Genomic DNA, 450 nt, shown 5'->3' with positions numbered 1-450 from the left:
AGCAGTGGCCCTGAGCTCTTGCGGTCGAAGACACAGAGCTCGCGGGAGCGTTAGGGGTAAACCTATACGTCGCAGGGCAACAATCTGAAGAAAGTCGTCGGCGTGCCTTGAGTTTGGCAAACTCAAAGCGGAGGTATCGCTCCACACGCACGTCCACTTCCTTGTGGCTCAACTCCAGGTTATACAGTGAGGAAAGTTTTCGGTGCCGTTGCACCCATTGCTCAAAGAGCGCTTCGTCATCTGTAGTGCTTTCGCCAGGGGCGAGCACTACAGGTATTGTCCGTATTGCGGGTACCTTGTTGAGCACTCAGACGAGTGCGATAAACTTTCAAAGAAAGTTCTTGTGGGACCAAGAATCAAGCTCGAAGAGATTTCCGTGTGGCATGCTAATCATCCGTTCTGGCCGGAGGTCCGATGGTATGGACGCGTAGCGATCGATTTACCGTGTCT

This window comes from Plasmopara halstedii, assembly GCF_900000015.1.
Source record: "Plasmopara halstedii genome assembly, contig: Scaffold_614, whole genome shotgun sequence".
Classification (NCBI taxonomy): Eukaryota; Oomycota; class Peronosporomycetes; order Peronosporales; family Peronosporaceae; genus Plasmopara; species Plasmopara halstedii.
The sequence above is the reverse complement of the archived record's forward strand: the minus strand, read 5'-3'. Positions refer to the sequence as shown.